This window comes from Erithacus rubecula, assembly GCF_903797595.1.
Source record: "Erithacus rubecula genome assembly, chromosome: 2".
In the NCBI taxonomy this organism is placed as follows: Eukaryota; Metazoa; Chordata; class Aves; order Passeriformes; family Muscicapidae; genus Erithacus; species Erithacus rubecula.
In genome coordinates this window covers 72,781,083-72,808,207 of record NC_136685.1, presented here as the reverse complement: position 1 = coordinate 72,808,207, position 27,125 = coordinate 72,781,083, and the positions used below count along the sequence as shown (strand labels likewise).

The 27,125-nt window shown below is 39.6% G+C and overlaps 1 long non-coding RNA gene across 1 annotated transcript in view; it reads left to right on the top strand.

Annotated features, from left to right (window-relative positions):
* LOC306816980 overlaps positions 1-21,163 on the top strand; it is a 112,017-nt gene extending 90,854 nt beyond the window's left edge. Inside the window, exon 4 of the long non-coding RNA XR_013777829.1 lies at positions 20,945-21,163. This is a non-coding gene — a long non-coding RNA (uncharacterized lncRNA). The remainder of the gene's footprint in view (positions 1-20,944) is intronic.
* The last annotated feature ends 5,962 nt before the right edge of the window (positions 21,164-27,125 follow it).

Here is a 27,125-nt window from a genome sequence, read left to right as displayed (position 1 = left end):
TTGCTATTTGTATTGAGTTGCTCATCTCTGACACAGCTGCTAGCAAGGAATGAATAAATAAAGCCAAATGAGCTGAATGAGTTGTCTGAAGAATAGTGTGAAATTTACTTGAAAAATCATTCAGCAGTTGTTTGAGACAACAAAAAAAAAAACCTGAGGAAAGTCAGTTGCATATTTATAGAAGTGTTCTCAGCATCTTTCAGATTGGTCTGCAGTGCCTCTCCCATTTTGCCCACATGAAAGTGGGAGAGCTTGTAATTTTTGCCAGGCAGCTGTGCAGCCATCCGTTACCCAGGAAGGCTGCTCCAGAGCACAGGGGAAAGATTTAAAAATTATTTTTATCAGCTTAACATGCTACTTTCTAAAATGAGTTTTTCACTTAGTTTACCCCAGGGCCTGAGAGAGAGTTCAGAGCTCACACCCCCGGCCACATTGTAAAATGAAACAATGCCCTGCCAGACAGCTGAAGCTTTGTTTGTGTGCAGCTTGCTATGTTTCTAGTGGAGGTGAAAGGTGCTAGGCTGACATCCTTGGCCAATAAAGCCCTACACCAGTTTGTGTTGGCTCCCTACAAGGTTTCATACTGGATTCGCCAGTGAACCACATTACTGGCCAAAGGGGCTACCCCAGAGGTCCCTGAGTAATTCTGTTAGCTGCAGCTTACCCAGTCCTTTGCCACCTGAAAATTCATAGAGTTGTTAATGTCATTTCTGGTCATACCTTTTATATTGTAGTCAGAATCTGCCCAGGACTGCACTGACCCCATTGAGTGTTTCACAAAAACCCCAAGCAGCTGTCAGATGGTGACAGTGTGCAGTCACTGCTGAGCTTAGATTTGAGACAATAACCTTGAGAGCTAAGGCTCAGTATGGATTTGCAGCCCTGGTGCACAGGAGACAAAAATATCAAGAGTGATAGAACAAAACTACTTTCAGGTGAGAATGAAAGGCAAGTGCCATGAAGAATGAAAACATTGATTCCACTCCTAAATGCACACTTAGCAAAAATTATTGTCCCCCTCTCTTATTTGATGTTCAGAAAGTCATGATTTTCTGAGCTTGGTCTTGGATGAGAAAATACAATATTTGAATTTTCATATCAACAAAATAGCAAAGAACAAGGACTGAATCTTGGCTTGTTGAAGTCAATGGAGTTTTGCCATTGATATTCAATTGAGGTAATTTTCTTCCTCAGACACATTGTAGATCAAGAATAAGGGATTAATCCTCGGATTTTTTTGGTTGTTTTTTTTTTTTTTTTTAGTCATCTGCAGTTCAGAAAACATATTTATCATTCTGGGAGTTTAACCAAAAGGAAGAGGTTTACAGGCAACTAAAGCATGTTCTCCCAAGATTTACAAACAAATAAACTAGCAAACCCAGTATTTATACATGAATAAGTTTAACTAGAAAAAAGGATGAAACAGAAAAACAGAACTGACATTATTTAAAGGATTTGTCCACGATTTTTTTTAAACACTAGGAAAAACTTGCTTTAACAGCAATAATGTTTTCTGGGTTATTTATATGGGTTTCTTTCTGAAAAAGCTGACTCCTACAGCAGACATATATAAAAGAAATAAAAAGAACTTTTTATTTCTTTACCTTTTAATCTTTATATTATTTTTTGCCTTGAATCATCAGTCTATCCTTCAAACTTTTTTGATGTCATTAATGGTGGAGAAGAATGAAAATATGGCTCTTAAATATTATGTTCATTCTTAAGAACAGTTTTTTTTCAAATAAGTTGTATTGCATGGCTATTTTTCAGTTTTAGGCTTTTCATAAATGCCATTTACTTTGAAGAAGCCTCTAATCCTTTCTTCTCTCATTTCCTCTCTCTTACTGTTTTGACTTCAGAGAGGGAAAGAGGTTTCTTCCTTCACATTTTCCTTGACTGACCTATGAAAATGATTTCTTTAAAAAGAAATATGTCTGATAGTGCCTTTGAGAATGTCTCTTTTTTCTTATGGCTGATGTTGTTGTTGCATAGCCACGATCTGCTATGTATGTTTGCTTTGAAGATTCAGCTACCTTCCCTTATTCCACTGCAATTCTCAAAGTCTGGAGTAGAAGCACCAAACTTGAGGAGCAGACCCATGAGAACTTCAGGAAGTTCAATAAAACCAAAAGCAAGGTGTTGCAGCTGAATCAGGGCAATCCCAGACATAAATATGGACTGAGAGAAGAACTCATTGAGAGCATCCCTGTGGAGAGGGGACTGGCTGTTCTGGAGGATGAAAAGCTGAGCATGAGCCAGCAGTGTGTGCTCATAGATCAGATGGCCACTTGCATCCCAGGCTAGATCAAAAGCAGCATGGCCACAGGCTGAGGGAGGTGATTCTCCTTCTACTCTGCCCTTGTGATGCCTCACCAGGAATACTGCATCCAGCTCGGGGTGCTTGGCACAAGAAAAATGAGGATTTCTTGGAGTGGGTTCAGAGGAGTGTGACAAAGATGTTGCTAGAGTGCCTTCTTATAAAGGCAAGCTGAGAGGGCTGAGGTTGTTCAGCCTGGAGAAGGGAAGGCAGATGGGAAACCTGCTTTTATGCCATTACCCCTGTGTAGTCCTTGCCCTTCCCTTTGCTGAACTCCATGATGCTTGCAATGGCCCATCTTTCAAGCATGTCAGGGTTCCTCTGATGGCATCTCTTCCCTCCAGCCTGTCAATTGCTCCACACAGTTTGGTCACCAGGAAATTTCCAGAGGACACACTTGATCCTGTTGTCCATATCACTGACAAAGAACACTGAGGTCAATAGATAATGTTTTGATATTAATTGGCATCAATGGCTTTCAAGCTCAGTAAGACTCTAAATACTTGATTCCAAAGAAACTTTTTGATAATGGTAGCAATCAAGACCTGTAGCTGGTGAGGCCTTTTAGTATGAATAGGCATTGAGACAATAAATTTTGACATGTATCTAAAGATGTTTATAGCAAAATGTTCTTACCATATCAATGTCAGTAGGCATCTATACCTTCTCATCTCAATAGGGATTTATTTCCTTCAGTCTAAGAATTACTCTTTTTCATATTGGTACAAATCAAGACCTAAAGGTAACAAGACCTTTCAATATTTGTAGACTTCAGTATCTACTCATTCTACAGAATTTTAGTGATTACCTTGTAATGTACCAGAATTAAAAGTGATACTGTGTGCTCCTTAGCTAAATAGTACTGCAAATTGGTATTTCCGCAAAACTGAAGGGCCTAGTAAGAAATTATGGGAAATAATGAAAGCTATATTTAGACTAAGAAAATTACAGAATATATTCCAGTTAATAATAATATTTTTTCATGAAAAATTATTATCTAAGTGCACATAAATTTTCTGATAAGTATCAGTATAATTGTTAAAGATCATATAACATAAGAGTAATTGTAACGTAATTAACCACTGATCACTCAATTATTTTTCATCCATTTTATATGTGTATAGGTAGACAGAACAATTAAAAAGTTATAGAAGAGTTCATGTTGATTTGCACAGCTCTAATTCAAAGCAGAGCAAAATCCCAGATGGGCAGCAAAATTAAAACTGCAGTGTGGCAAAATAAATTTTAAAAAAAAGTATTAACTTCCACTTTTTTTGCCCTACTTTTTCTGAAAGCCTTTAAATTAGCTGCTACTTATGGTTCTAATACAGAGCAAAGCATTTGTTATCCACTTAGCAGTGCTACTCATCTCTGCTAGGAAAAATATCAATGTTAGTGCACTTCCACTAAAAAGCACTCAAGAATTAAAAAAAAAAAAAGCCAACAGCTAAACCAGAAACAATTTAGCTTTGATCTAAAATCCAGCACTTGTATATAAAAGAAATGTAACTTGAAGGTTACTAATGCATTCTCTATGTCTCTTCTATTTGTAAAGAAATAAAAATAAAGTCACTTCATAGCAAATGCACTTATTACTTCCTCCTCTAGCTGTGTCCTTTTCAGGAGGACCTACATTTCTCACTGTTGTCAAGATATGCATTTGCTGGGCTTTATTGACAATGTTTCAGTGAAATAATAATGAAATACCACAACCTAGCACTCACTAGTTGTTTTGGAGGCAGTGATATTGTTCTTTTATTCATCATTAGAACTTGTTACTGAGATGCTGAAAACATACAGAAAGTCTCACATACCTAGATATACAAGATGGTGAGAGAACTGGGTCCTGAAAAATGGCATCTTCCACAACTGTAGGACTTTGTAGGGGCTCAGCTCTTTCAGGCTTCAGTCAGGTCCCAAGCCACATCTTGGTATGTGTGTGTATTATCCACTAAAATAATTGTTTTGTTTCCAAATTAACACTGAGTTTTGGAAGTATTTTCTTTCTCTCTGTCTTTTTATTTTTTTAAGAACTGTAAAACTGTGTATGATTGAAGAGAAAGGGCTGAAATCATCTCTTAGGACTCTCGGAGTCCTAAATCTTGACCTAGGCTTTTACTACGATGTACTTCAACATTTTTGTTTATTTCACTGTATTAATTTATCCTTTTAATTAAATTATGTCCTTGATAAAACTTTTCAGCTTGAAGGTTTTTGTTTTCCTAATGCGTTACAGGAAGTGTAACTTCCTTCTCATTTTCCCCTCTGCTTGCATGCTGACTGGGAGAGACTGTGTGCAGTGACCCCAATTTATGGGCTGTGCAGGTATGCTTTGCTCCTGGGTCTCACCAGGGACGTGCCAGCAGGCAGCAGTGCCAGGCTCTGCATTCACACAGGCTGTGCACATTTTCAGGGTGCTTCCATGAACGTGATGAAACATCAGATATCAGCCTTTAGTCATCATGAACTCAGCAATTCAGATCAAGGTGAGATCTGTAGTCATCTGTCATCCTCTCATAAAACCTTTTCCTCAGGATCCCTTTTATGTTGCGGTACCATGGAGGGGATGTGCAAGCCAGAAGCTAACAGTGTTTCCCAGGAAAGAGCTTATTCTCTGTGGTTATAACAAGATCATCAGGGCTGGTCTCTGTGAGATCAGCTAACAGATCTGCCTTCATGCTTAAACAAAGTGAGGTTTGTTTTCTTCCCCCTCATTCACCAGTGCCCACTGTGAATTGCTCATCATCCTTATTCACAGTCTGTACAAACAGTATCTCAAGCACATGTGCATCACTTTGAATCCTGAGTGGCCTGCTCCTCTGAGGATATTACCTGTTACCAATTCCTCTGAACCATCCTATATCACTCATTTTGTCACTTGCTAATTTTGACTCATAGAGTGCTCCAAGAGCATGGGTAAGTCAGGTTGTATGCATATTTTATTTTATTTGAACTACTAAAACATGATCTGTTTTCTCTCTCTGGATACATTACATGGCAAAGCACAAAAAAAAATCATAAGTAATGAATTGAATATAGTATCTGAATGCCCTCTGCAAGGTTTTCTCACCATGTCAAGGATGCCTCTCCATTTTCCTGATGCATTTACAGTTGTTTTTGTTCTGTTTGTTAGAAGCTGTGGCAAAGTCTGTACAGCAGAAGGGTAGAGAGACTCCAGCACTTGCATGTGACTAAAGGAGAAACTGTTTGCTTCAATGACCTGTTACTGAATGTGCATGACTTCTGCTTTACAGGTCATAACTAATGTACATCCCTCAGAGGTAGGTTCTCTGCCTTGTGTGCTGTTTCAGAGTGAGGTACACACATATATATAATACAGAATATGTTATGAAAATACAGTCTCTAGCTGGCAGAAATGGGTGGCTGTATTGTGGTCAACATCGGAAGTCTAGTCTAAGTCCTTCTGTTTAAACATGTTTGCAGACACCCCTCAGTCTGGATCTGTTGGTTTGTTTTTTTTTTTTCCAGTGGTACAGATGCATCCAAATGAATGCATCACAAATCTTAGCAATGCACATGGGCACAAACTTTCTAACAGATGAGTTGTCTTAGAGCTGTAACAGGTCACACACATCCCCCTTCCTTCCATTGGCACAAGGATATGATGGCTCAGCTGGCCACAGCCCCAAGGAAGAGGAACAATTCCTTGAGTTCAACCTCTAGGATCTCCCAGCAAGAAAGCCCATAGGTAGTGACTGATTTGCTTGCCTTCAGCCTATTTGCAGGGGAGTGAAAGTAAATACCTGCTCACCAGAGCTAACACTGAAGGATCCACATGGTCATATGAGCTTTGTTTGTTGTTCCAAGGAGAGTTGTGGAGTCTTACTGTGGCAGACATAACTGTGAATTGGCTGGCACACCAGAGAATCAGCTACTGTCCTCTGTGGAGCTTGGGAACCAGCCACTGTTAAGTGCCATACAAACATCTCAGGGAAAAAGTCCCTGCAGCAACTACCTCATTCCACTGAAGTCATCACGTCACCGAAGGCACAAGTCATGTTATGCCTACAAGCTGAAAGTTTTCGGCTTTTAGTGCTCCAAAATTTTTATTTCTAGTCAAATAAAAGCAAGCTGAAGTTTTTATCTCAATGAAGCCTATAATTTTGCTGGACCCAGTGGCTACATTTTTCACATGGTTGTAGGAAGGGAATGAAATCTCTGGACAGCACTTATTATCCATTCTCCTAGGCATTCACTCCTTATTCTTATAAAGATCAGCCTTGGGCTTTCTGATTATTGATCTCAGCCAAAAGGCAGATGTCTCAGATCCAGCAAGTGTTTCTGCTAATATATTTTCCTTCCAACATTAATACTCTTTCTAATTTGAACCTCAAGAAGCAGCAATAAATTGCAATCTGTGGCTTTAGCTTATAAAAGCAGAATGGACCGTATGAATATGTGTTGGACAGCTTGTCACAGACTGCTGCAAAATCCAATTATTTCTGGGGTTATTATACCTTCTTTCACTGCATCTATTCTAACTGGGGGGAGGGAAGTAAGGTTGAACATCCACACCAGTGTGGAAAAACACTAAATCTCAAATAATTGGCTGAGATGCAATCAGATTTGCTTATAGTATCTAATGAAATGTGATGGGTATTTTGAGATTGTTACCTAAACTGATAGGCAGAAAATACTGATGTATCCATCTGAAAGTCAATAACTACAAAAGTTATTTTTAAATACAGTTGTGTGTCTTAATTGCTTTGATTAGGCCAAGTTCTGGCTTCTTCATTGGGTGGGACTGTTACAGACTTGTGATTCTTCTGGTGGGCTATTTCTTTATAGACATCACAGCCTTGAGTGTTGGCTCAACTCCCCCACACAGACCTGCCAGGAGAGATGGGTCTGTACCCTGCAAAGGGAAGGTACAGAAGGTGCAGCCTTGCACTCGAGGTGGGGCAGAGGTGGCTCCAGACCAGGATACCAAACCAAATCCATGTTGGCTTTCTTAAGGCACAATGCAGCCATGCCATCTCTGCCCTGGGGTCCTGCCAAGATACATGGAGTTTTACTCCATCTCAAGTATTAAGCAAATCAATTGTGAGTACATAAATGCAGGATAGAAAAGAAAAAACAACATTGAGCTTGCTGTTCAGTAAGTTTGATGTTTTTAGCTTACAACATTCTGAATTAATTCTTAAATATATGGAGGAAGGTGTTGCAGTCAATACAGACAGATTTAAGAAGCAAATCACACTTTGGCATGCATAGTTTATTATGTGCACTGGTATTGTTAATTACTGTGAATTATTTGCTTATTGCAGCTCCTTGGAATTTATGGGACAAAGATCAAGTTTAACAAATCTTTTTGATCTTTTAATGGATTTTATAAAGGCAAAGGTAAGAAAAGCCCATCTGTATTTCTACATATTTGAACATTATAAGAATTGAGGTTTTCTTAAGCTGTTGATGTAGAAACAAAAAGGAAATTTCATTTGCATAAGCTACAGAGCAAGTATCAATCCCAGTATTAAATGTTGTTACATGGCTCTGTGAATGATAATAACCCTTTGTTTCATTATAGAACTGACATCAGTTTTTCTAGATGATACTAACAGAAATGTTTTGGAAGCAGTTAGCGTTAAACAAATGGTCTGGCTCTTGGGTGATATTAGCTAATCAGATATAAACAAGGGCATGAAAAATAGGATGAAAACAACTTAATTTGTAGACTGAATATAAGTCAAATGGCTTTTGCTTGCCCTTTATAGTCTGAAGGAGCTTTCTCAGAAACAAGCTAGTTAGATGAAGAAAGAAGACAGTGACATTTGTCTGGATCTGACGATTGTCACTTGAATTTGTATGCACCATATTCAGCTTTTGTTCTTGTTATATAATTCAAGTTTACAGTCTTTAAGCAACTTAAGGGTTGGAACTAGCTTCTGACAATGGGCTACCAAGTCAGCTTGTGGCCACACAGGCAGCCTTGAATTAGCCACCTCTAAATTGAAGGCACAAGACCAGACCAGGCCTGTACAATTTCTGGTGTGGAATGGAAGTGGCAGTGGGCAGAAACTGAAACACAGAAAGGTCTGTCTTTATTTTACTGCAAGTGTGACCAAACATTGGAATATGTTACCAGGAGGATGTGGAGTCTCCCTCCTTGGAGATCCCCAAAAGCCATCTGGACACAGTCCTCAGTGACTTGCTCTAGGTGGCCCTGCTCGAGCAAGAAGGCTGGACCAGAACACTTCCAGAGGTCATTTCCAACTTCAGCAAGTCTGTGGTTCTGTGAAGAGGGGTAAGGACTCAGGGGGAAGAGCCTGCCTCATTTTATATTGCCTGAGGGCTAGAGGTATACATTGATGTAGCCAGCATGCAAAACTAACCCAGATATCAGCAGGTCTGAAGCACGAGCTTTTGGGAGAAGCAAAAGTTACTGGCACAAGCAACATCCCAGCAGTCTGCTACCCTCAGCTTGCCCTGCACATGGCTCAAGACAGTCCAGCCTACACCTCATTTAGGTTATGCTCTTATGCATCCAAATGCTATTTCTTCTTGAGTATATGCCTTTTCATAGCCCACTGAAGCCTTCCTTCAATTGCACATATTTAGTAGCTTCAGTGTGTCCTGTCTAAAAGATCTCTGTAATCCATTACTGGATAATATTATTTTTAGCAGAAGCAGAACTAGAAACATATTCCTATAAGTGACAATTTTTAAAAATTGGAGTAACTACAGTGAGTGCTTATCCTGACAAGGTTCAAAGGGTTACTAAAGCTTTTCTATAACCTGTAATTGGTATCATACTTTCCACAAGCTCATTATACTATATCTGTGAGAACTGATTCAGTGGTAGATTTGGTAGTGACAGTAATGCTTGCACCTGATGATCTTAAAGATCCTTTCCCACATAAAAACTTCTATGATTCAATGAATTTGTAGAAGATAACAAGTTCCATTCAAACTGAGTCTATGCACAGTCACAGCACAAGGGGCTGCAACCAACAGAATTTGTTGCTGACATTTTACGGCAAGATGAGTTCAGATTTGTGATGCAATGCAGGAAATTGATAAAAAAAAAATAACATTGGGTAGATGTGACCTCAAATTTAGCTTACACTTCAGAATTTTTTCCACACATTTATGTACAATTCTAAGGAGAGAAAGAGTATAATCTATGGAAAGATGCCAAATTGCCCAGTAGATTGTTAGTAATTAAATAGTAACACCAACCCAATTTCTTCATTCCTTAGATCATGTTCAAGCTTAGTTTGGATTCCTGACAGCTGTTTTCATCTGATGATGATACATATGATAAGAAATGTCCTTAAGCTGGTCACATCAAAAAACTTCATGGACTGTATGTGGCATCTGATCTGTGCACCTCATCATCTTGGGACCTTCAACACATCTCTGATAGATTTTCACATTGCACTCAGCATGTCTTCCATACAGGAAAAGGCTGTGAGTGCACCTCAGAGGTAGGAAAAAGGCTAGAGAAATATTGCCATACTTGTACTGTGCTCTGGTTCCCAATTTCCTTCATGCCTCTCAAGTTTGCTTCCACAGACAGCTGTAGTTTCACAGTGATCTCCCATGAAAGTCCTCACATAGTTTAACTTTATAAATCCTGCCCTTAGATATTCAAGACACTGAATATACCTGGGTTCATAGAGAGACAAGCAAATTAATGTCTTTAAATTCATAGAAATCATGGACATATTAGGCAGTCCATGTGATATGTAACTACTGATGATAGGCAAAAAAGTAACTGAAGAAGAAAATTTAAATATGAATGTCCTACTCCTTTTCCCATGGCATCTGCTGTTGGTTACGTCAAAGGCAGAGTGGTGGCTTAGGTGGCTCTTTGGTCTGACCCAGTAATTCTGTGTCCATGCTAAAGAGCTTCATTTATTCAAGGTGTTCCTTACTTATGCACTTTGAATTATTCCCCAGTGAATATGTGGAGGACCTTGGTGCCTGTGTTAGATGACTCAAGTTTGAAAGTAAGCCTCTTCTGCAGGAGCCTTGGGAAATGAAGAGCCAGCAGAGGAACAGATCTGCTCATTTTGGCCTGTCAACCAGATGAAAGTATACAGGAAATGATTTATCCTGGCTTTTAATTGGTGGTGTAAGATATTCCTTCCCTTTTTAAGTAGTCTCATCCTCCTCTCCTTGGTCGTGCTGTCAAGGAATATGAGATGGGGCTGGAGTCCTGGGTCAGTTTTGTGGCTCAAAGCTGCAGAGCCATCACCCATCAGAGCATCACCCAGAGCAGGGGCTGTGACGTGTCCTGCCTCCAGCTGGTGTGTCAGCTCCCACACCTGGGTCAGGAACACGTTCTCCCAGTGATGTGAACTCATAAATGTCATCTCCCTTCTTTGAGGCTACACAGCAATGAGCCAAAGTTTTCCAGCACTGGAAATTCAGATTTAGATATCTGAATTTGAATGTTTGTGACTCATTCCTTTACAGGAACTCTCAGTAAGCAAATTTATTTATCTTTATAAAAAGTTAACATCTGAAGACAATGAATAGGAAAAATTTAACCAAGATGACTTAGATGACATTATTCTGGGAATAAAATTCTGCTCAATTGTGATTTGTGTGCTTAAATAGAAAGACCTTTAAATCATGGTTAATCTGATATAAATTATATTGCCTATCCAAGCACTGCAAAATGTCGAGGCAGGTTCCAAACATCCCTGATGTAGTTTCAACCATGGATTGCTCTTTTTTCCACTTAAGTAAAGGTTTGGTTTTAAAATTTACTTTCCCTTTGATTCCTTTTTTTACCAACAGAGATTGTGTCCTTTTCTGAATAAACAAAGTGAAAGAAAAAATGTCCAAATTCTCATATTGGCAGCTGGAATTTCTTTGGGGAAGAAAAAATAAAAAAGAAAAATAAAGGTAGAGCTTTCCATGGAGAATATGGTGGCAAGATTTCTCATGAGCATTGAAAAGAGTAAAACATTAATAGAAATCTGACTGTATAGTTCTTTGAAATGGAAAACTTCATTTTCTAATGGCAACTGAGAGGTTCAGGGGTTTTCTTTTGCCCTCTAAGTAGTCCCCAGAGAGGGAAAGGGAAAGGGAAAGGGAAAGGGAAAGGGAAAGGGAAAGGGAAAGGGAAAGGGAAAGGGAAAGGGAAAGGGAAAGGGAAAGGGAAAGGGAAAGGGAAAGGGAAAGGGAAAGGAAAGGAAAGGAAAGGAAAGGAAAGGAAAGGAAAGGAAAGGAAAGGAAAGGAAAGGAAAGGAAAGGAAAGGAAAGGAAAGGAAAGGAAAGGAAAGGAAAGGATTTTGCTGTTTCTATTTTAGATATGAAGACCAAAGGACAAACCAATTCCTAGTCTTGACAGGTCACAAATAACATAAGAAGAGAAGAAGAAAGGGGAAAACAGCTCTTAGCTCTCCTGGAAACAGCTATGATAAGGTTGCAGCATGAGACATGGAGACTTTTTCTTCTCTGTCTCTTTCTCTGGACACATCAAGCTAGCCTGTTGCCTGGAGAGTAAGATAACATGTGCCACCTCAATAAGCCTGAGCTTTATATCCATAGTTTTTTAGTTTATTTAGTTACATAGAATAATGTTTATTGTTAAGTAATTTGCAGAGTATTTAAACACATGACAGCACAGCCTTAGTTCTCCACAGCCTTAGCTCTCATGTCTTTGTATAAGCTGGAAAATAAGAATAATGAGTCATTTTAATATATTTAAAGGGAAGAGGAAGACAAAGGTGTCTGTTTCTGTGGCTTCTTGGATACAGCCCTGCCACAGCCTTGACTCTACAGGGGAGAGAATGTCCTGATTTTAGCACAGAGTGGGTGATTCCTCTGCTGAGATTGCTGCTGTGGCCAGTCCAGCAATTAATGTCACTGAGGTCAGCAAGCAGGCATGAGGTGGTAATGACTTTCAGTTGCCACTGACCTGCCTGGATCCTAGCCAGAGACCTAGAAATTGAAATTTTTGCAGGCTGCTAGCAGTCCCTTTAGCTGCCTTTTACTTTACATATTTCAAGCTGTGGAGCAACAGAAGATGAAAAAATCAAAGGCAAGCAGATGTTGCAGGGATGATAAAGAAGGAGACAAGAGTAGTGGGAAATTGGTTGGCAGGTAAATGATGTGGAGAGATATAGATCTAGAAAGGAGTAATTTCAGATGTTTGTCTGTCACTGTTTTTGGTTGTGCACCCATCCCCCATAGTTTTAATATCAGAAGATCACAAGCAGTGTTTGGTTCTCAAATATATAGGGTGGTTTGTTTTTTGGTTTTTTTCTTTTTTTTTTCTTTTTTTTTTTTTTTTTGAATGCAGCTGATTTCTTGATTCACAAAGGAAAAGATTTTTTTTGGTTGGCAATTAGTAGTTCTGTGGTGAGTCACTCCTCTACTGGTGCTTACTCGCTCCCTTTCTTCCATAAATGCTTCTAAGAATAGCTGCTATAGAAATAACTTTCATCTAGGGAAATAGCCCAAAATAGCAAACTATCCCTAAAAGTTATCAGACTGATTAGTCATTAGCAGAATATTAGACTGCAAAGAACAAAAGCCTGAAAGTAGATAACAAATGTGTTTCTTATCAGTTTATTTTTCACTATGATTTATGCATATAAAGTGCAACAATTTCAGTAAGTTCATGTTTCTATAGAAAGTATAAGGAGGTTGATTTCCTTAAAATCCTTTAACACCTTGCTAAAATCACATATTGTGATTACAATCAAATCATTCTGTCATAAAGAAAAGATTTAAATTTCATTATGAGCTGATCCTGATGGTTTGGGTTTGGTTTGTTGTTCTTTTTGTGTTTTTTTTTTTTTTTTTTAAAGCTGTAGATGGGCCAGTACATGTATATCCTGTGTGCTGAATTTTACAGACAGCTATAGTGCTTTAATAATTCATAATAACTCCAGTGGCACCAGCAGAACTGGCAGAGAAATTTTGCCTGAAAATCCCAGCACACAAGGCCCTCTTCATTATCGGAACAATGAGAGGAGGGCAGAAAGTCTGCTTTGTGCAGCTGAGGGAAAAGTGCCCAATGGACTTCTGAACTCAGCTCATCTAGGTGTAGTTTTGTATGGCCCTCTGCAGCTCAGTGGGCTTGTCAGCCTCTAGATTCCATGCTTTAGATAACAGAGTTGATTTGCTATCATGATGTTTGGCAACTGGCTAATCTCCAGGGATTTAAATCCAATGACTTTTTATGTGGCTTTTACTACTTTTACTACTTTGTTAAGTAAAGTAGTTCTACTTTACTTAAGAAGAATTGAAGGCAATAGATTATTTATTCAGTCAACCAAGAATTTGGGGTTCTCTCCTCTTTCTCTGGGCTTTCACAACTAAGAAGCCCAGCAGCTTCTCAAATCCAAACACAGTGTAGAAATAGCCCCATCCTTTTCTTAAAAAAAAAAAAAAAAAAAAAAAAAAAAAAGGCAAAAAAAAAGAAAGCAACTGAGTCAAAGCAGCTGATGGCACAAGAAAAGCCTCTTAGACCAGAGAAGATAGGGAAAGGGCAAATGAGCAAAAGTGGGCAAATACAATGAAGGCTAGGGAGTGGCCCATGCCACCTATGATCTACAAAATGTCTGTCATGTTCCCAGGAACCCGGCAGCAGGGAAATCAAAGCAAAGAGAAAGATGCACTTCTGAGCTATCTGTCTTTGTTAGTCTCTTCTCTGAACATACCCTGAACATATTGTTGACCTGCTTAGGATGGCAGAGAGTAGTAGCAGCACAAGTTGTCATGAATTGCTCAGTTCACCATCCTGCGGCTTGCTGTCCCCTCAGGCACGCTTCAGACACAGGCTGGCACCATCCCAGTCAAGCTGAAAGCAGAGTTAATTTCCAGCATAATGATTTATTCATTGCAGTGTTGGACAGTGGTACAGACTGACAAGCCTGGAGTTCACACCTTGTGGTGTTTTTGAAGGCAGGTTTACGGGTCTGTGCTCCTTCAGCTTGGCAGCCTTGCTCACTGGCTTACATGCTCAGCCAGGCTAGCTGATGAATGCATCACTTTGGTGCTTTGCCTCTTGGTTCCTAAATCACAATGCCTGCTACTATGACAAATTCTGATAGGGTCTCCTCACAGACCAAATGTGATGCTGTCCTCACAATTTCTTCTGTGTAAGATCCTGATACAGGAATGCATGCAAATTTGAGAATTAAGGACTAGCAAGACTGTGGTTAGTAGGTGATGATTTTCTCCAGAAAACTGAGGGACTGGTCATGGCAAGGGCACATAAGAGCAGCTGTATGTATGCTGTAATGTTAAAAAAATGATGATGGGACAAATAGCATTTGTTTGAGATGCCAGTGGCATCTATCCCAACTAGGGAATATTGTGTTATATCTAGGGAGTGAAGGGAAGTACAGTCAAGGTCATTCATTCCATCAGATTTTGTACACTGGCTGTATAAATCAGGCTTAATAGGACCGTGAAGCTCTGTATCACTGTTACCATTTCATCACAGTTCACCATCCTAAAACTGGAAATTAAGACCTGTCTCTGCATTATCCCTGGGGTCAGCACTGACATATTTATTCTCTTTTAATTAGTCACAGCCAGCTCCAGGCTGGGTCAGGGGAGGCTGGAAGGGAGAATCTCAGAATGAGCATTTAGATCTTGCCTTACTGCAAGGGGGTGAGCAGAAGGATATCTTTGACTCTCTGACCTCCAACACTGTGTGGACTCTCCTAAGCATTAATTCCCAATACATCATCTGCTACAAAGGGATATACACACTATAAACTCTCAAAGAGAGAAGGGCAGTCTAGGAACGACAACAGAACATGTATGTAATTTTAGTTTTGGTTTCAGACAAGGTAGGCCAGGCAGATTGTGGATAAACTGGCCTTTCTCATTCCCACTATTTTCAGGTCAGGCACAGTTCCACTCACAGATTTGTGCAGGTGCAGAGGTCCTGAGGCTCCTCTCATTGAGTCACACAGCTCTTCCCTCTCACCATGCCTGCAGTGAGGAACCACAGCACCCACAGGACTGAAGGGGAGCAGTCTCTTCAGCTGGCACAGCAGGTGCTGAAAAGGCCATTTTATTACATTATTGCATTCATTATAAGGTCATCCCCAATAATGATGTCATATGCAGACTCTTCACACTCTGGTGGAGGGGAAAGGACAGGGGAGCATATAAAAAATGCTGAAATCCTCTATGAATTTCTGTTAGGTGTGGCAAGGAGGGGACCAAGTGGATATTTCCCTTTGTGCTTTCCTCTGCACAGAGATAACTTTAAGAAAAAAAATAAATTACCCACTACAGTGATTTGCAAATGTAATTAGAATATGGCTTTGTTTTATGCCCTCAAAAACCAATTATAATAGGAATTTTTCACCAGTTAGAGGAAGATGATAATGAACTATTTCAGTTATCTGAAAAGAACTGACAAAGATGTTTTCAGCTTTTTTTTTTAATTGACAGTGATTCTGTCCATTTTATGTTTGCTTCTTATAAATATTCTGGCAGAAAAAATTACTGTCAAGAATGTACTTCAGAACAGTCAATATTTAAAGTTTTTACTGATAGCAGATTTCTTTCACAGACAAATAATTATTCAATAGAGGCACGGAAAAATACCATGTGAATAACACATTAATTCCAAACTTGTTTGATTGATTTCTCCCTTTTTTTTTTCTTTTTTTTCTTTTTTTTTTTTTTTTTTTTTTTTTTATTTTATTTGAAAACCGACAGAAAGATGCTCACAAAAAACCAGAAGTTTTTGGAAATTACACTCAGAGTAAGTTAAAATGAAAAACAAGGAAGGAATATTCAAGCAGATTTGTGGACAGGAAAGAAATGGACTATGTGTCCAAGTTAACTATTTAAAATTTTATTGCTGGAAATTTAGTTACTAAATTTACTGTTAACTATAAATCTATCCATGTCCCAATGTCCTGTGTATTTTGAAATTATTCTTTCTAGTGTTTACCAGAGAGATTTTCACTAAAAAAGAAATGTTATAAATGAATGCAGGGGAAAAAAAATTAACCCCCATAATAATTTTAGTGACGCTACTTTTTCATAATTTTAAGCAGTGACTTCTAAGCTACACTTTTTCTATAGTTGTGTTACATTAAACCACCTTATCACTGCTGTTCCACTCTGTGCACTGGACAGCCCACACTCTCTGTGGGTTTTCCCTGACCTTGTGTGGCTTCCAGGGGTGTAGTTCTATCATTATCTCTGATCTTGTAACTGAGCACAGACCTCACAACAGCTGTGCTTCCTTCAGCAAACTATTGATCATGTTAACCTCTTCTCCCTTCCTCCCCATTCCCTTCATCTTTCTAACCTTTCTACCAATTTACTTGTTCTTTCTTTCTGCTATATTAAAACAAGGCTGAGCCATTGATTTCTCTTTCTTATTTATGGCTCTTCCTGTTGAGTTGCAAAGTCTTGACAATGTATGAAAAGCTGCTTCAGGTGAAGAGAGGCTTCTGTACATAATAGCACATCATGTCATTTGTGCCACAGAGGCTCTTTGGGACCCTCTGCAATGCACTTTCAGACAGATTATGCAAAACAAGCAAGGTATCCTAAAGAATTCTAAAAGAATTCTAAAACATGTGTGGCCTGCACTTAAGTTAAAATAATTCACCTAAGTAAATTAATTGAAGCTGCCAATTGCAATAAATATATAGAAATTTGAAAAATCAAAAAATCAGTTTTATCTTCCCACACTCACATTTCATAAATGCAGGCACCTTCACACTTTATCATATGTATTACATGCTACTTTTCTGGCAAATGGCCTGGAATTTAAAATAATATGTGAGCTGCTAATTAATTTTAGGCTCTATAGATCCATTTAGGGGACTAGTTATTGAAACACTGCTCTTGTCCATCCAGTCTGTAACTAAACTGATTAACTGTGTATAGTGCAGTCAATGAGAGCACTGAACACTATGAATTTAAAGAAGCAGCCTACTTCATACAAAAATTGTGGGAGTAAATTAATACAGCTTTGGTATGGATAGCAGGAATTGATGTGATTTCTGGTCTGAAAATTTTTCTGACTATTGAAGCTCTTTGTGCTTTTCTGCAAGTTGCCAAAAGGACAAAAACTTTAAACAAAAGTTCAAGTTCAATCTCTGTTTGACTTCCTCTCTTAAAACAAGAAAACTAAACCTTTTTTTCAGTTTCACATTGTAGTCCACACTTTGGTGTGACTTTGTCCCTCCCCATATTCCTGTCATTGTCTCTGTGTGATTTGGCCTGGGCGTGGAGGGGTTAGAGAAACAGCTTGAAAAGAAAACCTTAGGTAAGCCAGACAACATTGTGCTGCCCCAGCTAAATTTTGTGCCCCTTCTCCACAGGGACACATTGAAAATCAGAAAAGGAGAAGTTTATCCTGCTTTTCATAGAAAAGGATCATAGAATAATTTAGGTTAGAAAAGACCTTCAAGATCTTTGGGTCCAACCACAAAGGTAACACTGCCAAGTCTGTCACTAAACCATGTCTCAAAGGACCACACCAGCATACCTTTTAAATACCTCCAGGAATGGTGATTCAACCACTTCCCAGGACAGCCTGTCCCACTGCTTGACAACAATTTCAGTGAAGTTTTTTTCCTAAAGTCAAATCTAAATCTCCCCAGTGCAGCTCTAGGCTATTTCTGCTCATTCTTTCATTTGTCACTTAGCAGAAGAGATTGCCCCCCCGACTACAGCCTCCTTTCAGGCAGATGCATGGTGTGGTAAGATTTCCCTAAGCCTTCTTTTCTTCAGGCTAAACAGCCCTAGATTCCTCAGCCACACCTCATAAAAACTGTGCTCCAGATGCTTCTCTAGCTATGTTGTCCTCCTCTAGACTCACTCCAGCACCTCAGTGTGTTTCTTGTAGTGAAGGATCCAAAACACAGGATTCAAGGTGTGGCCCGATCAGTGTTTAATACAGGTGGGTGATCACTGCCCTGGTCCTACTGTTCACACTATTCTTGATACAGGTCAGGATGCCATTGGCCTTGACCACCTGAACACCTTCTGGCTTACAGTCAGTGGCTCTCAATCAGCTCCTCCAGGCCCTTTTCTGCCAGGCAGCTCTCCAGCCACTCCTCCCCAAGCCTGTAGCACTGCATGGGGTTGTTGTGACCCAAGTGTCTCATCTTGTTGGACCTCATACAACTGGCTTTACCCCATTCATCCAGCCTGTCTAGATCCCTCTACAGAGCCTTCCTGCCCTCCAGCAGATCAACACTCAGTGCCATCTGCAAACTGACTGAGGGTGCACCTGATCCCCTCACCCAAATCACAGATAAAAGCATTAAACAGTAATGGTTTCATAACAGACTCCTAGGGAACACCACCAGAGACCAGCTGCATTTAACCCCATTTACCATAATTCTCTGGGCCAGGCCATCCAAACAGATTTTCACTCAGAGAAGACTATACCCATCTAAACGATGAGCAGCCAGTTTTTCTGGGAGAATACTGTGGGAAACAGTGGCAAAAGTATTACTGAAGTCCAGGTAAACAAATCTTTCCCTCATTTAAGTGGGTTACCTTCTCATAGGGGATCAGGTTAGCCATACAGGATCTGGATTTTTCTTCCTCTCCAAAGTGGCTTGTTGCCTTATGTCTTTTTGACCACAAAATTAATTAATTCAGAGCTTGACCTCCTACCATATTGCAGGTAGGAATCAGAGCTCAAATACTTCCTATTTGTCCCCAACTTATCTCTGGTATTCTTGATGGAAAGCTTTCATTTCCATAGATCATGTTATGGTTCACTTACTCCTGCCTCTAGTCCAGGGCTCCCACAATCTCCCGTGCCACTGAAGTCAATAGCAGCTTTGCCATCAAATGAGCTGCAAGCCGGGGGGCAATCCATAATTAGTTACCTCAAATTGCTACATGGAACTTGCTCTGTAGCAGCCACCAAATTATTATTCTCTGCTAATCTGTATCTGACTAAAGACTGGGATAGGGTATTCCCGAGCACTTCCTGATCCCAGGGAAGTTATTCAAATCACAATTGCTGCACTTTTATGTCAGAAATAGGGGATGAGATAAACCCCACAAAATTTAAGCTAAATACCAGGTTCAAAAGAGACAAAGCCATGGATGGGTGTCTGCTGTGGCCAGCACAGAGTCAGTATCACCAAGGCTATCCCCACATTTAGCATGAGGAGCAGCAGCAGCCCAGAACTCCTCCACCACCCCCCGCTGCCACAGCACTCTGATCACCTCCAGCCTCTATTGCATCTGACTAACAGCCAGCTGCCTCAGCCTCAGCTCAGAAACCTGGCCAAAATTTCATTTAAACCAAATGGGTCCTCATCACTCTTTGAGTCCTCTCGCTGCAGCACAGCATGACACTGGGACTAGGCATTATTTTGTTTTAATCAGTGTTGCTGATATTTGAGAGAGAAGGAGAGAGCGTGAGAGGATTTCACTGCAGCCTTTAATGTGGCTCTAGTGAGATGCTGTTATATATTGGGCTGTGTCTCAGTATAGGGGCTTGTTTGACAGGCTCTGTCATCATCTCCCTCCAAGATTATCATTCATGCTGCTGGAAAGACAACTTTATTGGACTAAATATTGGCATGTGTCTGTGTGGCCCACACAGGTAAAGACTCTCCCTGGGCCGTGTGTCTGAGTCACTGTGCGTGGGTGTAACAACTGCACTAGTTATTATTAATCTCCCTGAAACCTCTTTACAGTGATTAAGGGAGTACTGTATGAAAGCAATCTGCTTTGTGGGCTCTCGCCAAGGAAGACCCACTAAGCAGATTTTGTTGGATCCTTCAGCCAAACTGCTCTTTTCTTGGCAACTGAAATGTGCATCAACATAGATATAATGTCAATTTCCAGCATTTTTGTAATGTACTTTATTCAGATTATTTGGATGCTACACAAACCACTAATTCAAATCACAGTATTTAACATTGCCAGTCACTTTTCTGATGTGCCAAAGTATATAAATAAACCTGAGCAGGAGACAAAAGGTCACATTTAAAATATATCTAGAAGGGGAAACTAGTGTGTTCTTTTTGCCTCCAGCCCACTTTTTGTGAATGAGACTTGAGTGAACCATTTCAATATGAGATGAATGGCAGGTATATGTCAGCAGGTGATGGACTCCCTGCAAGCCATGGCCAAACAGCTCAGCAAATTGCCAGGGATCTGCTCAGCTTTTCTCCAAACAGGGCAGCTGGGGATGAGAAGAGCCAGACTCTCACTGAGAAAACCATGAAGCTGAGATCATGTGACAATGGCCTGTAGCTGCATGGAAGTTCTGGTAACCCTGATTTTGGATGAAAATAATGATTACACAGAAGGCTTTAACCTATGTATATTACCAAACAGGGCTGGTTTAGTTAGACTGAGTCAGAATAAGACTCTAGTAGGTTTCACCTGACCCATTTTCTTTGAGCTGTGGTATCTTCTGTTTACTCCTGTAAGCAGTCATATATATATGTACATATATATTTACCTTTTAGAAAAGCTCAACCTTTTTCTCTCTTCCCACATCCATTCCTAGCAATAGATCAAAGCCTGGGTTTACTATTCTGCTATGTGCCTCATGACTTCTTGAGCTCACATACTAGAAAGTGACTGTCTCTAAAGCAACTAAGCAACTTTAAAAGGCTAAGCAAAGCAGAGTAAAGTAACAGCAAACTGAAATTTTCCTATCTTTGTCTGTCCCAGGAGGGTTAGGCTGGAGGAAACCAAGATACTCTGAAGAAAGGAAAAAACAAGAATGAAAAAGAAACCAGTCTCAAGAAGGGAGGGAAAAAAGAGAACACAACTTTAAGCAGAATGTCAACTAGGTATTTGGAGTTCAGAGTGCTACACCAGCCTGACTATACTCAACTTTGACCACCTACAGCAGGTTTTATGTCACCAGCTTTGTGTCATTAAGTATTAAATGTTATTCCCTGTAAGTTACATTCACTACACATCCTATGGTCATCATTTCCTTTTCTATGGCATTAAAGTACTTAGAAGTAGGTTCTTTTCTGACTTCATATATTCAGTGTATGTGGATTCTGTTTTGGGAATTTTTGGGTTTTTGGGTATTTCCAGAGAGCAAGTGATGCAAAATACCCAGGCACTCTCTTAAATGCATTTCTCCCATCTAGAAGACAAACAAGCTTACCCTTAAGAAAATAGGAAAGAACAGACCCACAGAAAACTCCTTACTAGCTTAATAGACTCCATGTCACAGTATCATAGAATCACAGAATGGGTTGGGTTGGGTTGGAAGAGACCTTAGCAATCATCCCGTTCCAACCCTGGCTCTCTTCTGGACTCACTCCATAAGTCAATGTCTGTCCAGTGCTGAGGGCCCCAAAGCTGATGCAGCACTGCAGAGAGGTCTCATGAGAGCAGGGCAGAGACAAAATCCCCTCCCTGCTTTTGATGCAGCCCAGGGTGTGGTTGGTTTTCTTGGCTGCAAGTGCACACTGCCAGGCCATGTCCAGCCTCTCATCCACCTTCTTGGCAGGCTTTTGGTCCATTCATCCCCAGTCTGTATTGACAGAACAGGTTGCCCTGATCCAGGTGCAGCACCATGCACTTGGTCTTCTGAGACTCTCATGCAACCACTTCTTGAGTTTGCCCAGGTCCCTCTGGATGGCATTTCATCCGCCAGGTGTGTCAACCATACCACTCAGCTTGATGTCTGAGAGTGCACTCAGTGGTGTCATATTCTTCTGCCTTTGTACACATAACCACAAAATGACACTGACTAAATACATTTACATAAAGAGGAGTATTTGGCTGTATAAAACTGTGCATCCTTGAGAGATTTTCAAAAAGAGTTATGTAGGCAGCAGAGGAACTATCCTTGCTTTACCACATTTGATACAGTTCCAGTTATCCCATTTTAGTTTCTTCTGTTTTGTCAGTCTGCATCAAGAGGCTCCCTCTCTACTGCCCACAGAGTGATGCACAATCATTGGCGCAGCAGGATAAAACAGCTCTCGTCTAACAAGCAAAACAATTTTGGGCAAGCCTCCTTTCTTTCTCCTAGAACATCTGCAATGTCTAAAACCAGTAAGGTCTGTTACTGGAGCTTTAAGCTGATGATATTTTAATGAAAGACAATTTCTAAACTTCAAATACTGTTAAAGAGATAGGATGATGAGGACTTGACTGCAGGAAAAAACTGAAATACAGGTATGTGCATTAATGAAATAATAGTATCCAACACCAGTCCTTGATGAGTTTGCCTGTAAATGGTGAAGGAACAGGGGAAATGTTAATGACCCCTTGACCTCCCCAGTAAATCCATACTTGAAAGGGAGGGGATTAAAATGTCTTAAAAATCATGTGCTAGAAACTGGGAGCGTTTAACATTTTCCTTATGCTGATGTCAGATGACTTTCCCAACCCTGTATCAGTTATACATAACTCCAGCAGGTTAAAAGTGAAGTACACAAGTGCTGGTGTGTTAAGGTAACAGTTCTTGCAAAAATCTTTAGGTCTCTTGACTTGGCACAGCTCCACCTTACTGCCTTTTTCCAGGGGACTGCTATGGAAAGTCTGAATTGTCTGCACAGATTATCATGTTCCTCTTCTCCATTTTCACAAATTTTCATTTTTGTGAGTGTGGGAGTACTTGAACACATGATCCTCCCAGTGGAGAAAGCTCTTCCAGCTTTACAGACCACTTGTACCAGGCTCAGTCAGTTCTTCCTGAAAATGCAGTAAGAATTCATCCAAATTACCAGCTCTTCTTAGCAGCAAGAAAACAAAATTAAAAAGAGGAAATACAAACATAGCTGTAACCTACCTGGTGAAAAAGGAGAAATACAAAACTCTACCAAAGAGTATAAAGAAAAAGAAGTTCAGTGTGATAAAAAAGAGAAGATATAATCATCAACATGCTAAAATGATGTGTGTTAACGATTATAAGGAAATATTTTATAAGATCCAACAAAAATAAAATAAAAAATAGATGTTCAATTTATCTAAACCCATAATCTCTCAAGACCAAATCCTTTTGCATGTTAAAAGCAAATGTCTTTGTGCCACCAGTAAAACCTTGTCTGATATTACAATAAATATGAAGAGGAAAAAGCATTATCCCAAAACATCAGCAATATCTGCCTTCGTTCCTGTAATAAAGTTATTACTTCTGTGACTAACACAAATGACTGAAGATTTTTACAGCCACTCTGTCTGCACAACACTCAGCTGCAATGAAATTGCCTTCTTACTCCAGAGAGACACAAAATTTAACTTGTAGCCATCTGAGAGCTGCTTGCACAGTGCCACATTTGTACTGGGGAGAAAACAAAAGATCCAAACCAGGCTCACATTTTTTGTTCACATGCTTTCAATTCTTGTAAAATTATATCCACCAAAGCTTGGAAATGTAGTTTACTACTTTATATTACTTAATACACACACAAATATATATACATATATATATACACACATATATATACATATATATAAGTAAAAAATAATGATATTGTAGTTATTATATAAGTACAAATAAATGATAAATTTGATTGCTGGAGGAGCCCCTCCATTGCCATCCTCTGAGTCTGAAACCAGCTGCTGCTTTCTCACCAAATTGGAGAGAGATTCAAGTCTTGATTGCCCTAAACATATTTCCAAAGCATCATCAACTACTCCAAAGCCTTTTGGGGAATACATAGCATGTGTTTCTCCCTTATGCTGGATACAATGGTGTATCATCTTGTGGGCTGCTATGGCTCACTGAATGGTACTTCTGCCATCCACAGTCACCTTGAATGGCATCTCCCTGTATGAAAATTCTCCCTGCAGGAAAAGCAACCACCTGTAGGCTCTGGAAGATGTTTGCAGAAAATCATCATGATTTCTTCATGGTGGGGGATTAGAGCACTCAGCCACCATGGGTGGTCACCAGCACACTTAGAGGAACACAGTTTTTGTTCAAAGCCTGGCTGCAGAGTCTGTACCAGGAAGGGCTATGGGCTGAGGCTGCATTGTGAAAAAGGACTGTGCAACTCAACAGATTAGAAGACTAAACAAAAACTGCTTATATTTTATGCTCAAACTTTTGAGTTTGCTTTAAAAGCTGTTTTGTTCAATTAGTGTATTTCCTTTTAAAAGTGGGGTCAAAATATATTCAATAGAAAAGTTATCTTCCAAACAGAAAAGTTATTATCCCTTTGATATTCTTTATCTACAAGGTGTTTGCATTTCTGAATAAGGCACTATAATATATAACATGTCAGAAGCAGTACACTTCTCAGTAAGGCTTCAGGACATCAGGTGGATGAATTCTTCAAAACAATCTAGGCATAATTTTTAGGGTGCTAAATATTTTTTTCCAGTTTGAAAACTTTTTGTGTTTTGCCATACATGCAAGGGATATGAGGGACTAATAATGGCTTAATAGCCACATTTTTGACAAACAGCCTTTATCAACAGCAGGAAAAAGACCCAAACTATATAGAACCTTAAAGACTAGCACTATTGTAAATTGTACATTTAACAGAATGGAAAGTAATTCTGTCTCTTTGACAACCATCCATTTCAATATTAATAATTCTCAAAAAGTCATACAGAAATGGTTTATCTGAAATTCCTTTGAACAGCTTCTCTACTGTCTTGCAACATAAGACTTGGTGCACTCTGCTGTGCAAGCACAGAGCATTTGTGAGGAAATTGGTATTGCTTTAATTTCTTTGTGTGCTGACATTGTTGCCTAGTGATATTCTTCCTTTTACCCAAGGGCATATACATCTCACCTACCCCAAAAAGTCATATTGCAACAGGACCTTACACATAATTTAAATAAAACAAGACACTCTCTTTAACAGAGCAAAATGAAGCCCCATTTGGACATTTGGAAGGCACTCAGATGTCCAAAGGTTTGAGTAGTTTCTCCTGAAGATTGTGTGAATCTTGAAAGAGTGTTTTAGGGCAGCTTTTCTGAAAGAAGGATGGGGACAGCCCTGGAGCACTGGGTTGTGTGCAGCCAGAAGGCACCAGTTATATTGCTTCCCCTGCTGCCTGGTGAGGGGGACCAAGAGCACCCCACAGGTACAGCAAAACATGATGGAAATGATGTTTTAATGCTGTGAGCACAGACAAAGCATGAAGAGCCTCTTTATGCCCCATACCCTGCTCTGCACCAGTGCCCAGATTCAGCTCCTTTTCACCTCTCACTCTTGCAATGCACAGTAGCTGTGAGAAAAACTGGAGGACCCTGCAGGACCTAAGCATCACTGCTGCTAGTCTGGGTTGTGAAAGCAGCCAGGAGTTGTTCTTTCTCTTTGTTTTGCTGTTTTGGAATTTTTGACTTGTTTTTTCTGTGAATTTCCAGCTTTCTTCTCAGACCATTGCTATAATGCTATATAATAGAATCTGTTCAAGTCTCTTGCTGTGTTTCATTTGCAGCTGTATGGTGTACATAGCAATTAGCTGCTGATGTACTGCTATCTGGTCTCTAGTCTTTAGCAGGCTTTATTGCACTTTTCACTCTCCATATGCCATAGAAAGTCAGTCAAAGTCCTAATCCCCTTACACAAAAAGCAGCTTTGAATTGTGGGGCCTAACACTTACTGAAATGCCTGATGAACTTTCTGTGCACTTGCCCTGGTGTGTGTGTTTGTGCATGTGGGCACATGTATGTGTGTGTGCCTGTCAGAGGTCAACAGGGGGAAAGCACTCCTTCAAATCCACCTGAGCAACACAGGACAACATACTGCTAGAGATTTTGGCAAATATACTAAAATATAATAAAGAAACAATTTTGATTTGTATCTGCAAACAGTTACCTTTTCCTGAATGTGAGTTTTTATAAGTATGCATATTCTTCCACAGCAATGTAAGCAAACACCAGCAGAGCCTCAGCCTTGCCTTAATTATTGTGATACATTTTTGTACCTTGTAAACAAATATTTATTGCCATGTTTAGATCAAGAATGTGGCAACACAGAACTGTGAATGATTAAAAATTTTAAAAAATAGAAAAAAGTAATAATAATTAAGAATATGGTCCACAGAATAACTTTCATGAACAAGGTTCTAAAAAAAAGTATTATATTCAGACACATGCTCAGTAATTTGGATGAACTCCTGATCTTGCTAAAGCAAGTGGTAAAATTAATTTCCGAAAGTGACATGTAAAAATAAAAAGAAATATTTCACTGCAGCTTCCTTGTATTTTGGTAAGATTTTTGTTTTTAAAGTTTCAGTATACCTATTGCTTTTTGGCAAAATTAAAACCTTTCTCTTACAATGCAAACAGAAAATAAATATAGTTTTGCTGGAATCCAGGATTTTTCTGGTGTGTGTGATAGAGATAAATGTAAATAAAGTAAAGCAATTTCAATAAAAAGAAATTAAACAGACATTTTGCATCAATCTCTCTTTCCATTGTCTTCCTTGACAATAATTTCACAGTACCTTTACTTTCTGCTAGTATATTCTGTGACTTCTCCTGAGGAACTTCAGCATCCATATAGGCTGAGGTTTCAGTGCTGCCTTTCCTGCAGCAAAGCACCTACTTCATGATGAGCTCTCACCTCCCCATGTCAATGCCATGCAAGCATGACAGTATTTAGGTTTCACAACACCTCTGCAAAAGGAAAATATCTGTGCCACCCTGTATAATAAAGGGTAAACTTTAAGGCAGGAGTGGCTGCAGGAAGGATTTGGCTGAAGGAAGCTATCCATGACGGAGATGCCTACTACAAACATGGCCTTCCTGAGGTGGCCAGAAAGAAACTGTTCCCTCTGAGAGAGATTTCTCTCATCCTAAAAAAGAAATGAAGTAAGTCTGATGCACTGTGCTCTAGACATATTTCCTTCTCTTAATTTCTAGCTTCTGGAGGGAGATAGGCATGACAGTCTCAGATATACAGTAGAGCCATTTGTGGGG